Here is a 16,026-nt window from a genome sequence, read left to right on the forward strand (position 1 = left end):
TCTGTGTGTATACATGCTGAAGCTTAATTTGCAATCCTATTTAGAGTGGAAAAAAATGCCGCACTTAAAAAAAAAAAGTGCAAACAGGGTTCTTTTCACAGTGGACAGAGAATACTGTTAAACAGAGGAAGCACAATATCCCTTTTCATAGCAGGAGATCAAATGTCTGCAGAAGAGTTTAATTTATACTTCTTCATGTGCCAGAGCTGTGTCTGAGACATTGCAGCATTTCAGTACTTTCAATCAGGTCATAGTTTCCAGCACAGATTACTTCATCCTCTTTAAAATAGAACAAATAGAATAAATGGAATTCCACATAATCATGGTAGGAGCTGGGATTATAGGAAATTAAAACACATATTTAAAAGCAGAGGTCTGTGTGGTAAATAATCGTGACACAGAGCTTGGAAAGTAGTGCTTGGTCTCTTGTAGGTAGTTAATGGGCAATGAGGGTCTTTGGCTCTGCAGCTTTCTGTAGCATGGGGGTGTGGGTGTATCCTAGAGGAGGATGACGAGAGTGATGGTGGATAATGTGCAGTGTCACATTTAATGAAGTTGCTACCTTTCCAGAAGAAATATTAAAATAACGCCACTTGACTCAAATGCAACCTAGACAAACGCTGGCTGATGTGAATCAGGCATGGACTTTATAGTCTGTGCACCTCCACGCAGTTTTGATTGCTTTCCCCAGTTAGGTCCTCTGTTCCCTAGCTGCTACAGAATATTTCACATCTCCCAGCCACAGCTTTGCGTTGGCAGTTGGAGAAAAGGTGTTGATGAATTCTGTCTCAAATTTCTGCATGTCTGAAGAAAGCCCTTGTAAAATACCAGCATATATTATACTGATATCCCCCAAACAGAAAAGTAGCTCACTGCAACCTGGAATGCTTTGAACTTGCACTGTAAGACAAGTGTTTGCAGTATTTATTACAACAGGAGAAAATGAAACTAGAAACATGTTGTTCCTTAATTATAGTATTTGCCCAACACTGCCCTCATTGTGATTCACTTCTGGCAATAGAAAAAAGAACTATCAATAACTTACTTGTGACATGACAAAATTCCAACTCACATCAGAGCTATTTCATTAGGCAAGGTACAAGCATGCAGTGAAGACAGCCCTTGCCCCCGAAGGACTGTTTTGTCTCCATAAGTGAATGAGAGACTAAGATATTACATGTGTTACCTCAAGTCACAGAAGAATTCAGTAGCAAGGCTGGGAATCGAATTGTTTTCCTGAGTCACAATCCTGTGTCATTAAAGATAAGCTCACTCAGATCATGTGTGTTTTATGTATGTGTATATATGCGTGAATACCATCACGTTTGTCTAGTTTGACATGCAGGATAGGCTGTGGGTCTGTAACTTGCATATTTGTATCCTTTTTTTGCATCATGTCTAACTATGGTAAAGATTACACTGACAGACTAATTCCGTTCGGGAAGGTTTCTGTTTAAAAGCAAGTAAAACTCTGGAAGAGAAGGCAAATTCATCACTGGTGAGTTGGCTGAATCCAGTCACATGCTGTATAATATAACTTATCCTTAGGAATTCATGCCTCCATTGGGTCTGCCTACCAGATAAGCTACACCGAGATGAAAGTGAGTTGCATCAGATTCTGGTGCCCAGAGCACACAGTTCAGGCTCTGTTTCTCCTTTGTTCAACTGGATGCTATATAAGAAACAGCATTCTCTCTCTCAGAAAAAGAAGTTAATCGAGGGGGAGATATACAGGTAAAAGTTTTATGCATGGCACTCTGTTAATATTTCTGAACATTTCAAAAGTGTACTTTAAAGTTACTTGCGTTGACTCGGCTTCTTTAAAAGTTTAACGTGGATTGCTTTAATCGCAGAAAACAGAACTCTCTTGCTTGATTTTGGTAAATGCAGTCTCCTACTGACATCAAAGATTATAGCAACTGCAAGGCACTAGTTTGCCTTTGTAGTTCCAAGTTGCTCAAAAAACTTTTAATGTATTCTTGTAGGTGTAACCATGTGTCATAAATATACCCGCCAACAAGAGATAAACCCTAACTTGAAAGCAACTGTTAATCGATTACTGCAGAAAAACTGACAAACTCAAAGTGAATAATGGTAAAAGGTGTTAATTTGTGGATTTCTGCAGGCTTTGAAAAGCAAAATTAAGTCTATATGGGGTTTTGGATGTGTAACACAAACTGTGGGCCATGTGCCTCACTTGTATAAATCAGCATCATTGCATTGAGAGCCAGGAGAGTTCTGCTGCGCTCCAGCTGAGAAAGCGGCCCATGACTCTGAACACATGGTGATCAACATCAGTTTTTGTTTGGTTTCATTTATTTGGGGAGGGAGGGAAAAGAATCTAATGGGGATTTGCTAGACTATTACTCAAGTCCGTAAACGTTTTTCTTTTTCTGTATGAATCTTGCTGCTGCTGACTGGTACAAACTGAGTATGAAAAATGTTTCATGCTTGCACCAAGCTCTAGACCCCCAAGCCTTGGGGACCCTGGCAATGATGCTAGGAGATTATATGATCCATGGCAAAACGATTCCAGGCAGGCAGCAGACAGTAGACAACATTGGCAATCAAGAGGGGCAGCACTGGCAGCTCTAAGCATTGTCCTAGCTTGCTAAATGGCCCCTCTTTCCATGCAAAAATGCAGGCATACACAAAAACACTTCTCTTCAGAGTTAGGCAGAATTTCTGCAGCGAAACTTCTTACCAGCTCTGTATATTTAGCTCCAGAAGAAACAAATTCACAAATCTGTCAAAAAATTTGAAATTTTGAATTTCAAAAAGAAATGTTTTGACTTTTTTATTTGAAGTGCTTTGCTTTGTTATCTTAAATTTTACTTACATTCATAATTTAAAAAATAATTATCTCAACAAAATGAAGGAAGGGTTCATTCAGATAGAATAAAATTAGAGGGAAAAAATGGAATATAAAATTAGAGGAAAATATTGCGTTTGGTTTGGTCAGCAAAGTAAAAGATTAGTAAAACTTTAGTCATAAACTTCACTGCTTGTTTTCCTTTGCTCCATCCTTCTCTGCATGATTTTGCAATGCGTACAGGAACATTTAATGAGGAACAAATTCAGGCAAAAGGCCGTTAGAATATTTGTTGAGATGGATACGAGATGACATCTGACTCTAGTGTACTGGCAATCTCATGGGAATGTGGAAAGTCAGGTCAACCATACCTTTGCCTTTGTGGTAGAATTGATGCAGGGACAAGCAAAGGAGGGAACAAATAAGGGAAAGTCATAACCAAGTTGTATGTATGTATGTATATACATCTATGTGTATTTCTTTTAGTGCTTCAAGCTAGAATTGGGAAATCTCCTTTAGCCTGCTTTTGGATTATACTTGCAAAGCTTTATGTATCTTTTTGCCTTGAGTTGGTAGAGAAGAGGAGAAGGTAGAGTTACCATCATGGATCACAGTAGCCATTGAAGCTGATGCTGGGTATGCAATTTAGCGTGCTATAAATGTCAACTAACCAAAGCTCCCCCACTCACTTCTTGGTGCTGTGGAAGGATAATGAAACCGAACAAGCTTAAGTATCCTTAACCAACCTTTTGTCCTACAGCATCGTGAGTGAACCAAGCCTTGGCAGCTCTGGGACTGCAGAGCTCTCATGGACAGTGGGGTGAGGCTGATGGCAGGCTGTGCTGGAAAAGGGTGGCTTCACTGGCACGCACCAGGCTTGATCCTATGGCTCAGGGGCTGCTCGGCCTCACAGGAGGGCTGGTGGCATTGTCCTGCCAGGGAGCTGTAGGCAACCTAGCACTGCCACTGCGGTTGGCTCACATTAAAGTGAGAGAGGGAAGCTGCCCCAGGTGGGGAGGAACTTGCTCAGCCTTGCTGACTCCCCACTGGCTCAGCTTCGTGGCGTGGGGTGGGACTTGGAGCTGGCAAGGAAACGTTTTGAGAAATTGATGTATTTAGAAACTTGGTCAGATTCTTCTGGGTGCAAATAGTTGCACTGCTTTAATTTTAGCCCTGGTAAGGGTTTAGGGTGGTTGCCATTTAGATTAGTGATGTAAAGAAAAGTGGAGGGCAGGCATGAAAAGCCTGTGCCTCGAGCACTTCCAACACCATCTATGCTGCTTTAGCTTGCTCTGTGTAGATAAGGGCATAACCTGGAGCAGCATAAAGCACCTCCATACCAAAGCACTTGTGTCTTCTGTAAGTGTTGTGGTCATTTCTGGAGTGGGAGAAAACTACTTCTTTTGCAGCTGAAATTACTCCACAGTTACACAAACTACTGAGGTAGCTATGGTGGCATACAGGCAGTGCCTGGCCCTTGTCTAATTAGTTGGTTTCTCAAAACAACAACAAACAAAGCAGCCCAGCCTCACTCATCCTGCACTTTTCATTTTGATATTGTTTGCCTTGTTTTCAACCTCACTGGCTATGGGCATTTTCTTCCCAGCAGGACCTGAAGTTGTCATACGAGGGGAAAAAAGCTCCTACTGCAACTGTTAGCTGATCTCAAGGTGCATTGCAAATTAAACCTTTGTAGCCCAGGGTCTATTTGGGCCCATTGTACCGAATATCTCTTTGGCTATACTGACATCAGGGAGAACTTCTTCACCATCCTGCACAATCAGGACTCAGTGTTGCAAACAGTAAATTTAGTTTTTGCAAATTGATGTAAAAGACAAGGTATGCGCAATGTGGCTGAGTTAATTGTGCAGGAGAAACATGGGGCCAGATGCACAGCGATTATCAATTGAACTGAAGCCAGAGACCCAGCCCCTTAACTTTTCAAATTTTTGACTCCCTGATGTTGCCACTCCCTCTATCGCGCCGCATTAACTCACAGCGTAGCTGGAATGTTCCACAGTTACTTACAAAAAAGGATCTGTGTGGGAAGGTGAAGGAGGATGGTGGGGGCGACAGGCAATTCATGGGGAGGAAAAAAAAGGAGCTGGAAAAATCAAGAAATAGAAAGAACATAAGGGGGAATTGCATCTTTCCCTGTATTTGAGTGGGACACTCTTGGCATTTCTGCCACTATGAAGTGCTGCGTGAAGTTATATATTGGCTCACCTCTTATTCAAACAATTTAAGATGGCATTTCGGAGCAGTCGAGCGTTTCGTTATCCTGTCCCTAATTACGCATTGCTCCATCAAAAAACAGTGGTGAAATGAGTCCATTTAACTCCCTTGCAACGCTGTCTGAGAGTCCTGAAATATTCTGGAATGTGGATGGCATAATTTTTTTATAATCAGCATCTGCAAATGTGGTCATTCAAAAACCCCTTGGCCAATTTACCTCAGACTTTGTTTTTTCAATAGGGGCTATAAAAACTGAAGGAAACTGTGTTTGAAGTTTCTAATTTTGGCCATTTTAAAAAAAAAATGACATTTGAAACTTACAGCAAAAGTGTTTTCCATCCTACTCTCGCAACATCAAATGTCTAAGCAGACTTTCTCTCAAACTTTCTATAATATGTTACCTTCCATTGAGACTGCACATGGAAAATTTCAATGCAGAATTTATTTCATAAAACTCACAATAACAAGAGATTAGAGTGGAATCTCAGCGTATTTAACTAAAGCGCCTGCTCTTCTCCAAAGTTATGTTCCTCTGATGCACACACACATGCACACACACGCAAAGAGAACTTTCACAACAATGCAAGAGTCACCATTTGCCATCAGACAGGGCAAGTCATTGCATTTATTGCCTGTTCAAAGCAATTGAGAGGAAACAGTGGTCTATCAGACCCTACTGTGTGATAACTAATGGCTGACAAACAGAGATCTAATTTTTAAAATTATGTGTGTGTGTGCATATACTCACAGAAGTGGTGTGCAGTTGCATCTGCGGTATGAATTTGGAAGCTGTTGGTGTGCACAGACAATATACCCATAGATACAGCTAGGAAGGCGGTAGTTCCCAGAACGTGTGTGTTAGGGGGGAATGGATTCAGAGAGAACCGCTTTGACATCCACTGTGGATTTGCATAATAGGTGGCCACTGAGAGTGGAAGTACAGCAAGGACTGAGAATTCCCAGATTTCTCTTTATAATCTCCAGAGCAGCACACACCAAAAGATCTGCCTTAGGATGTATTCCTCCTCTATAAAATGGCCGGTTTTCTTCCTCACCAGAAACCTGTGGGTCTTAACTGATGCCTGTAAAACATCGCATCCTGGTATGGCATGTGCTGCAGAAATGCAAAAAATATAATTAGCGTTGCTGTCCAGTGGTAGAGCTTGATCCAAAGCCCACTGACTTCCCTAGATCTTGGCTCAGGTCAAATAATTTGTAAGTACTACGATTGCATTGCAATGCTACCCTGCCTCTCTGGTGTTTTGATCCTCAGTTACACAGGGGAGATGAGGAGCAGAGGGAAGAAGAAATGCTTCTGGTTTGCTGCTGAACATCTCATAGGAAACATTGGTATTTGGACAGGGGCAGCCTGCTGTGCAGATCTCCACTGAGACACTTCTGACGAGGATAAAAATCTAAGCAATATCACAAGGAACCTGTGTACCCAAACAGATTTGAACCTAACTGTTTCGAAAGAGAGTCTTGCAAGTGAGGGAGTCAGTGTAGCACAACACACGGGACACTTTTTTTTTTAAAGAAGTAATTCAACTAAGAGTATTTTCCTGAAGCAAAGAGACAGAGGGCTACTGCTGCATCAAACCTGCAAAAGTGCCGGTCAGCGGAGTGCAGGCCCTCCTCTTTCTTAACATTTCCCGTCTTGTTCTCTACTTAACACGGGCGCTAATGCTCTGTGACAGCACCTGAGAACACGGGCCAGCCACGAGCAGCTCTGCCGAGCTCCTCGGAGCTGCTGGCAGCCAAGGAAGCCATCATGCCGGCAGAGCTTGCCAACCACAGGCAGCACCGGCTGGCTGCGGGGCACCCGTGCCTGCCAGGGGCAACCTCTTTGAAGCGCAGCCACTCTTCCCGGCCCCGTTCCCTCCCTTCTGCTAGGTGTTAATACAAACATCTCCCCGTCCAAAAGAGTTTCATTATTTATTGGAGGCTACTTTTCTGCCAGCTGAGTCCCAGACTTCAGTAGCTTTGCAGGAGCCAAACAACTGGATATACGTCTCCAAAGATATCATAAAACCCAGGGTAAAATGGCTATTGAATGTGCATGCGGAGCACCTTATGAAAGTAATCTCTTGTGAGTGTCAGAGCACTGTGTGCCAAGAGAAACAGTGAGCGAGCCCTCTCTGGAAAGAGGTGCTGACAGTGACAGGTATTAGTGTGCTGATTACAATGGAAACATTTGTATATTAATTGCAAACCACTCAGACTCACCCCCCTCCCTGGTTTGCCTTTTTTTTTTTTTTTTTTTAAAGAAAAAAGGTGGAGGAGGGAGGTTTTTATTATTGCTGATCAGGGAGTATTACTTGCATCTCTCTCATGGCATATGTTCATACGCCTGTGGGCTCACACACACAGCGTTCTCATTTCAAAGCTGAACAGCTCTCTTAGCTATTTTTCTTTTCCCTTCTTCAGGACTTCAAGGAGTGAGTAGGATGTAATCTCAGAGTGAGGAGGCTTGGTTCTGTGCCAGGCACTACTGACTTACCACGTTGTCCCTGAGTAAGTCACCTCACCTCTCTTCTCCTTCATCTTGCCACCTGTAAAAAAAGGGAGTGTGATATTTTCCTTCCTTTGTTTAATTAACTAGCGGAGCTTTAAAAATTCATAGACTGAAAGCCTTCACGTCACTTTTTTTTTTTTTAATTAAAACCTAATTGACTTCAGGGCATTGTAGAAATCTCCAGAAACATGCAGTTTGAGTCTTATCTTACATGATTACTGTAGCCTCGTTGCTTTAAATAACTTCCATCATTTTAAATGCTAGTCTGCCTGTTGCAGGGGATGTAATAAGAAGGCAGTCCTGATCCAGCAAGGCTCATCCGTGGGACAATATTATATAGGCCTCTCCTGAGCACTAGGGGGGAAATCCTGCTTCACTGAGGGCTGGGGGAAAAAGATTTTGCCCTAAGTAACAAGAAATGGACATCATCCCAAAGCAGGAATTGAATTTGTACCGTATTGTAAAAGAATCCAAGTTGCAGGGAATAAGTAAGGGGAAAACCATACCACTGTCACCTGACCCAGCTTTCTGCTTGTTGCCTGTCTTATGCTTTTTAATTTGTCTGTATTTATATCATTGAAGCTTAAAAATTAGAGATGGAAAAGGACACTTGGGCCACCTAAATTGTTTTTGTGCGTTGCAAAATTGCCTCGTACAACTTATCTCCTGTTTTATGTGTGTTGGCATGTAGGGCAGAAAGGAGCAGAGAGGTGATCAAAATAAGGGCAATTGCCCACCCCAGAGACCCCCATTCACACTTCTCCTGTAAGCCCTTCTTTCAGGTAGCAGCTGGGATCTGATTCTGTGATTCCTGCTAATTTGAATATAAGCCATTTTTGTATGCAAAGGATTGCTGACACCAGCAAGTTTCACTGTAATGATTACTATGGAAACGTTTATCTATAAATATAAAATTCTTTAAAGCTTAGCCTTTTATCTTTATAGAAAAAGGCCTGTTTATGTCACTTCTAAGCTTCCAGCTTTAATGTAGACATGAGCTGTTCTCATGCCAAACAAGATAACCTCAGTGTTAGAGCTGTGTGAGCTTTGAAACATGGGAATTTGAGCTAAAACTATTATTTTTTTAATACAATATTAATAGCTGAATGGAAAATATTTTAAAATGCCTTTCTAAGCCCAAAGCTCTAGTTCACTTGCAGTCATCTTTTCTATAGGTTTTATTGTAATGTTGCTTGTATGGAATAGCTGCTTTCAGCTGCCAGTCAGTCCTTAAACTCTGTGTGTGTGTGTGTGCGAGTGCACATGCACGTGTGTGTGCCCTTGGGTGTATGCATGGCGGTGAGGCTTGCGGAAGCAGAGCAAAAATGGAGAAGTTACTTATTCATTAACCTTTTTCCTTTGGAATGCTTTTAGATGTTGCTTTTCAAAGCCTGTGTAAAAATATGGTTTCTAAGTTTAGGCCCCCAAAAGTCATTTGGGTTTTTTTTTTTTGCTAAGTGACAAAAAAGAGACATGATTTTAAGTTAATAAGATTAAGGGGTTTGTTACTTAAAACCTACACTGAAAAGGATGCATTAAGAAAGACGAGGACTAGTATTTTTTCTTTGCATTTTTATCTAAGAATTTTTAAAAACTATTTTTCCTTAACTTCAACATTTACACTTGAGAACTATCTATATTAACACAGATATTTTTTTCAAACATACACACTAGTACCACAAACACCCACATTTGCAGATGCTCTAAAGCTACTCCATTAAAGTTATTCTCAAATAAGATGGAATAATGGGGGTTAGGTAATATATATTTAGGGTCAAAACTTAAAGTGTTCCAAAATGTTTGCAGGATCAGGTCCCCACTGACTTTGGGAACAGAATTCGTGACATACGCAGAGTAAAATCATAGCTGATGATGATCAGAAGGTTAATTTGTTATTCATTGCCAGGGAGCAATTGATAGCAGCAACCTTGTCTACAAGGGCACAATTCATATATATGTATTAAACTTTCTCTTTGTGTAAGTTTTGATTATTAATACTGATGATTTTTTCCTTCCACTTTTCGGTGGAATGAGAAAATGGACAATTAAATGTTTCATTTAAAATTCAGCGCTAGCCTGATGAGCTAAAACTAAGAAGTTCAGTTCAAGGATAGAGGGGGCTTTAAGTTGCCTTTTGTTCTTCCAATTTTATAGTAGAAATAGAGAGATCCTTGGCATAATTTAGACACTGGGGAGAGTCAGTTTTAACGTTAAAATGTCTTTCCTGGATTGTTCTAGGGACTGCAGTCCCATCCATAGTGCTTCCTGAGCAGGTGTTTGAGAGGGAATCCCATGTTACCAGACTGAAGAGGCTGCTAGCGGTGAGACATGGTCTCATCTTCCTCTTTGATTCTCTCTTTGTTCATTTCCCTTCCTCATTTTTTCTCACCAGTGGACTGTTATTAAAGGTCTCTGAAATCTTAAATGGAAGTGCAGCTGAAGTACAGACAAACTATCCTAGACTTCACTGGGCTGTACATACCTCTGCTTGCCCTCACTCTGCTCTTCCAAGTTCACTTATGGTTTCAAGCTCTGAGAATAGCAGCAGTCAGAGGAGTCAATTGGACACTGTTAGTAATTGAACAGATTGCCTGGAAATAAAAGATCTAAGAGCCAGCATTAAACCCTTAAATAGGACATGCAGTAAAAGCACAACAATACACTGTGGGTCCCAGAGGGCTGAGGGAAATTCAAATAGTAAAGGTCTCATATTGGATTCAGAGAGATACTCCCAAATTTAGAAGCTTATTTGAATCCTATCCCAATAATTCAAACTTGTTAGATCTGTAAAATTAGTCTGTAAATCTCACAGGAAAGGCTGTGGGGTATTTCAGCACTTTCATTTGTGCTCCTGGCAGGAGCATGAGTATTAGTATAAAAACATAGAAATGACCATGAAAGTAACTTTTAAAGCAGTAGCAGCTTTTTATTCTCTTTCAAATCCTACAGAAAGGATTAGAGTTGTGGGAAAAGATTTAGCTTACTTTCTATTCAGTCCTAATTGGCTTGCCTGGCCTTGATATATTAAACCATACATTGTTAATGTCTTTATCACGTCTTTATTTCTTGTCCCATTTCAAGGTTCAGATCACGGTCATCAATCCTCACCAGAAAACAGTCTCCTTTCCTAGAGTGTTGCATTGTAAATGTAGCGGTGATTAAACTGGGAGGACTGAGGGTGGGGGATTACCGTGATAACTGGTACCTGGAAGGAGGGGTCTGGATGAAGTTCCCTGAAGTTGAGACAGGGACGTCACTGAGAGGGACTTGCATCTACGGCATTCTGCTCAGCCTGATACTGTAGGATATTCCTCTATTCTCCTTCTCATAAGCTGTGCTCACTGCGGTGCTCCAGTAGCACCATAACCAGGACTAATGTGGTGGGGTCTTTGGGATCTGAAGACATCTACTGGATGTCTCTGTGGCATCTCACACGAGGGGGCAGAGCTCCAGCAGGCAGTGGGGAAATGTATGGGTGTGTAGCAGAACCGTAGCAGTAAAATCAGCATCTTCTTTCCGTTAGTAAACTGGAACCAGACTCTTCCCAGCTATGCCAAGTGGCAGGACAAGAGGCATGGGGCACAAAATGGAACACAGGAAATTCCACTTAAACATAAGAAAACACTTTTTTACTGTGAGGGTGATTCAATACTAGAAGGGGTTGCCCAGAGAGGCTCTCAAGTCTCCATCCTTGGAGGTATTCAAAAGCTGGCTAGACATGGTCCTGGACAACGTGCTGTAGGTGACGCTGCTTGAGCAAGGGGCTTGGGCGAGATGATCTTCAGAGGTGCCTTCCCACCTCAGCCCTTCTGTGTGTCTGTTACTGTGGTATGGCTAACTGTTGCATGTATGAGTGAGACACTGCATAGGAGGGACAGTTGTGTGGGGACTACACAGAGCAATTTGCATAGCTTCGCATGTAATGAAGCCTGCTAGGCCTGATTTGAGATTGCAAGCATTCACTGCGACCCACAGAAATACCCCTAATTTGTTTGGCCTGCAGACTGGCTAGCATCTGGGGAGGATAAATAAATGACAGTAACCTCTACTACTTGTAGATACACTGGTGCAAGTGGGATGCCTTGTCCCTCCTCCAGAAGATGAAGAGAAGCCTGTGTGACAGGGAAGCAAAGTCCAACAGATTTTGCCTTCACTGGCAGAAGTATGTACTATTGCAAGGCAGCAGTATTGCAAGAGGTAAAATTGCCAGGCAGGTCTGCCCTGTTCAGTCACACTGGAATATTCTGGCTTTGCATTCTGAGAAGCTTTGTATGTTTTCTTTGCACCCTGGAGATGTTCACCCCATCTTTCCAGCACAACTGTAAAATTTATGCAGAACAAGGCATACATATATTACATGTATATCTACATGTATATGAATATTAGGCCTGAGGGTTTGGTGGAGAAATAGGTCACAGCTCAGTCACTCAGTTTAGTCAACACCTTCTTTGCTGGCAGATATTGCTGTTACATGATAACAAGCGTCAACCTTTCTGATGTGTATGAACTTGGAGGTTTTTAGCCTTCTTAATCAAGTACACCACAGAAGTGATGATTTATCTGAGGAACTAACCCATCAGGGCGGCCAGGTTTAATAGCCAAGAGCTAGAAAGTGCTCTTTCCAAGTTAAACACATTGTTGTGTTTCTCTGGGTTCTGTTTCTGTATAGTTTGTGATGGAAGTACCTGTTTCCATTCACAAATGGATAAACACAAGTATACATTTACTCTTCTGACTCTGGGAAAAAGATTGCTAGCAGGCTGACATGGAGGGGGCCCAATGTACCTGGAATAATATGAAACACCTTTTTTGTATGTATTAGTTTACATACTGTGTTCAGGAAACAGGGTACAGAAACTTCCTTAAAACTCCAGGAACAATAGCTATTGTTGGTTGTTGATATGGCATGAGCTCATATCCAGGATACCGAGAAAGGAACTCCTGACTACAATAAATAATATACTTCTTAACTCCTGGTGTGAAAGAATGTATTTATTGTTTTTGCAAAGAGAGATGGAGAAATAGGGCTTTAAAAAGAGGGGGTTTGCATGGCAGGACAAAGGCTCTGATTTTTTTTTCTTTTGAATTTTTAAGAGGAAAAAAAAAATTAAGGAATTTCTTATGGAAGAAAAAGTTTTATAGTCAGGTTCCCAACAGTCTGTGTTGAAATCTATTTTGAATTTGACTGCATTATATGAAAATGATAAGATTAGTGTGACAGGTCTATAAAGCTATTCTTTCTAGCTGTTTCTTTCTTGCCTACATCTGCAGTGGGGGTGGGAAACTATTCATCACACAGCTCAAAGCTCTTGGTCAAAGTTATACAGGAATATGTTTCTCTGGATTTTTACAAAGTTGGCTAGGGTAGAGGAGCTTCTTTAATGCTACAGTCTGTCAGTCCTTTAGGAACACAGCTTTAAGTTGTTTGAAAAAGAAATTTGCAGAACCCTGGCTGTTCTATCTCAAACTGACACTTACAGTAGATTTAGTGGATACTCATGACTAAATTGTGCACTACAAAAGGAAAGGCCTTGAAGGGAGCCTAATCTTTAAATGGTATGCGCCAGTTAAAACACAGGAGTGGGAGTTAGGGGGCTCTGCAGCATTTCTGATACTGTGGCACCAGTCACGTCACTTCGTAGAGGAAAAGGGAAAAGGCTCCTATCTGTCCTGTGGATCCTCCACTGCCTAGGAGCGTTACCTCTTTTCATCCCTTTAAATCTTCCCAAGAGAGCCATCTGCAGTACTTTGGTGAAGCAAAACTTTTGTCACGTTCATCATTTTATTGAAACATTAGCCTCTGCAAAGCTTTGCTCAGATGGCTTTTGGGTTCAGAGGGAGTGCTTGCTTGGCTTGCTGGAGGTCTGGACTGTGTAACACTGAAGCCAAATCCCCACTCCCTACTCAGTCACTTGGAGCGGACACTCATACCTCTGTATGCCCAGTCTTGCCATAAGCACCCAGCTAATGCCTGTGAGGTAGACTCCCCTGGAAAATTGAGTTATCTTTCCCTGTTTCTAAGACAAAAGCAATGGACACTCAAAACTCTTATCATTTTTTAAAGATGTCTCCTGCCCCAAAGTCTAATTTTTAACTGCCTAAATGGCTATTTCAGGTGTTCTCTGTGTTAATGTTGCTATACAGGTGTCTTGTAAGGGCACGTAAGCCTTGCAGTGACACTTCTTAAATGAAATGGTAAATTTTTTAAAGATAAGCTCAATCCGTGTTAAAAACCCAATAAATTCTAAGCACTGATGTCCAGCAGTGGGGGTTTTTTTAATGCTATATATGGTTTGAGGCACCAGTTTCCTGTAGAATTATGTGTTATTGGCTACTGCACTATATAGATGCCACAGAAATAAAAAGACAGCATTACAGGCTCCAGTCTAGAGGTGAAAAATGGAGAGTGACCTTTGATAGGTTGTTTTTTCTTGATTTCTTTTAGTCACTGCCCCTACTAAACTGAACAATTCTTGGAATATCAAAGTCTTTTGCTAACTTTTGCAGTAAATAATTCCTGGTTAGAGGCAACTCAGAATATTTTTTTTTTGATATGTGCACTTTACGTGTGCTTCGAAAAGAACATGGCATTCTTTTGGTTCCTTGGTTGCAAGGCTTTAAAAAGAAACTCAGTGCAACATTGCAAATGAGATAAGATGCATACTTTGACATTTACTTTTGTTTCTCCAAATTTTAATGAGAAATTTAAATAACTTCCTATGAAACATGCCTAGGAAGTGGTAAAGCTGTGCAGTGTGTTGCTTCAAGGCAAAAAGGGTCCAGTTGAAGTTGGTCTCTACAAACAGGCCACTATTTGCCCAGCCTGGAGTTGCTTACACACTTAGGCCAAACTCTTGATTTTCCCACGTAAAAAGCAAGGAGTTTTGGGTGAGGCTTGTTCTGTGGTTTTAGACTTTCTCATTTCAAGTGCATGTAGGAAAAAAGTGAAAAGCAAACCCAAATCCTTGCAGGGTAAAGTTGTGAAAATGCTTCATAGCTGTTAGGTCCCAAAGCTGTGATCCTGAAGGTATGTTGGGCAGATGCTCTGGACCCGTTCAAAGCCCCCTGCACACACAGAGCAGCCGAGCACCACTCTGTCAGCAACAAGCTACAGCCGAGTACCATTCTTACAAGCCACATTTAAATGTTTTCCCAAATGAACCCCAGCCAGCATTCCCCCCTGTAAAAATTAACCCATATATGGTTAAAACCATTTACCAGAGGAACAACATCCCCTCCAGACCTTCCCAAGTATGCTGGCAGAGATGTGTAAAATCCATAATCTATCAGAAATGGGACCATGTTCTGATATCCGAAAGACAAGCACTTTAAAAATTATCTTGGGTTTAAAGTGAGTGCTACCATATTTAAAGAATAAGAATATTGGCTAATCAATAGCGAATTCCCTATGGGATTTTATTCTAGAAAATTAGGACCAGTTTGTCTTTTGGTCGTTAAAAATAACGCCAGGAAATGATGAAGACACTGTATCTAGCCTTATAACATTCTTCAACATTATTGCTGATTCCTTATATCAATGTTTGTAACTCATGTAGGATAGTGAGAAAACTTGTCTAGTTTGAAAAAAAAAAAAAAGCATCTCACTTGACAGAATTAAGTTAAATAATCTTTAAGTATTCAGAGACTTTGCTTATATTTGAGAAACCTTTTCTGAATGTTCATATTCCGAGGAAGCCAACTGGACAGCTCAGCTAGTATGAGTCTGAGCAAGGAGAGAAGCAGGTTTAAAACTACTTTTGTAGGACTATTTTTGTTACCTTGGAAAACTACAGGGAAGTTAGTTTAGCAAGTTGCAGCTTTGACTATAGAAGGTTATATACCTACACTTTCGACTGTATAATCCAGCTACAAAAGCTGCTATAAAGGCTGCCTTTTAAATGTCCAAGTGCAACCTTGCCAAATTAGAATGACAAAACATTCCTTCCTAATGGGATAAGCCTTGCTCTCATACCTTCTGATGTGTCCGTATCTCCTCTGATTATTTTACAACAAAAACCAGAAGTTGCTGCACCAGAAGTACTGAAATTACTTAATCCTCCCGTGCCAGCTTTTTCCTGTTGATCCTGCTGCCAGTTCTGTATCAATGTTTATAGACATTCTTCTTCTCCCCCCTCTCCTGCTTAGATTCCCATTAAAGAAGCACAGAGAGTGTAGCTGTTCAAGTACTCAGAACCTGACTGTTGTGGGATGACACTGAGACAAATAGCTTCCAGATTTTATTCTATTTTTTAAACAAATAGATGAAGCACTTCTGTTAGTACAAATAGCATCACAGTAACTGGGACTAAAAGAGAAGGGCTCCAGTCACTATGCTTCTCTGCAGGGGACACTTGACATCTCGGACGTGACTCGGTCTCTTCAGTATTAGGAAGAAGGTGCCATGAAGTGCATCATGAGAAGCTTTTTTCTTCTTCTGAAGTACCAAACAGTAACTTTTGTTACA

At 41.2% G+C, this 16,026-nt stretch overlaps 1 protein-coding gene across 11 annotated transcripts in view; it reads left to right on the forward strand.

Annotated features, from left to right (window-relative positions):
- Nucleotides 1–1,627: 1,627 nt before the first annotated feature.
- SOX5 (SRY-box transcription factor 5) overlaps nt 1,628–16,026 on the forward strand; it is a 721,637-nt gene continuing 707,238 nt past the window's right edge. For 9 of the 11 annotated variants that reach the window (XM_072874906.1, XM_072874851.1, XM_072874898.1 and 6 more), the window contains exon 1: nt 1,628–1,734. The gene's annotated coding sequence lies outside the window, so the exon portion shown is untranslated. The remainder of the gene's footprint in view (nt 1,735–16,026) is intronic. The other 2 variants (XM_072874802.1, XM_072874883.1) reach the window with 2 other exon arrangements.

This window comes from Ciconia boyciana, chromosome 1 (genome assembly GCF_034638445.1).
Source record: "Ciconia boyciana chromosome 1, ASM3463844v1, whole genome shotgun sequence".
NCBI classification, from domain to species: domain Eukaryota; kingdom Metazoa; phylum Chordata; class Aves; order Ciconiiformes; family Ciconiidae; genus Ciconia; species Ciconia boyciana.